Source organism: Nanorana parkeri, unplaced genomic scaffold (genome assembly GCF_000935625.1).
Source record: "Nanorana parkeri isolate BGI_ZX_2015 unplaced genomic scaffold, ASM93562v1 scaffold226, whole genome shotgun sequence".
In the NCBI taxonomy this organism is placed as follows: domain Eukaryota; kingdom Metazoa; phylum Chordata; class Amphibia; order Anura; family Dicroglossidae; genus Nanorana; species Nanorana parkeri.
In genome coordinates, this window is record NW_017306494.1 from 636,430 (window position 1) to 636,941 (window position 512).

Below are 512 nucleotides of genomic sequence, written 5' to 3' on the forward strand. Positions count from 1 at the left end.
AACTTTATTTGGAAGGGGTCAATTCCTAGGGTCTCCCAATTGGTTCTATATCGGAGCAAGGTGAGAGGGGGCTTGGGACTCCCCTTTTTCCACAAATACTACCAAGCTGCCCAATTGACCCCTATGGTACGTTGGTTTAGGAATGGCGAAATGCCACTGTGGGTCTCACTAGAGGCCTATGCTTGTTCCTCAATTTCCCTTCTCAATCTTCCCTGGCTCCCTCCTAAAAAAGGCAGATCACTGAACAACCCGAACACTCTCAAAGTCTGGGAAGGATTACACCGTCACTTACATTGGGTATCCCCTCAGTTGCCTCTGATGTCCATTCATGGCAACCCATTGTTCCTACCGGGATACACCAACCCAGCCGCCTTCTCACACTGGCGCACTAAGTCCCTGAGCTTCATTCGAGATTTCTGTTCCGAGACGGATGTCATCCCATTTCCGATACTCCAAGCCAAATACCAATTGACCTCACGACACATCTTTCAATACTTACAAATCAAGCATTT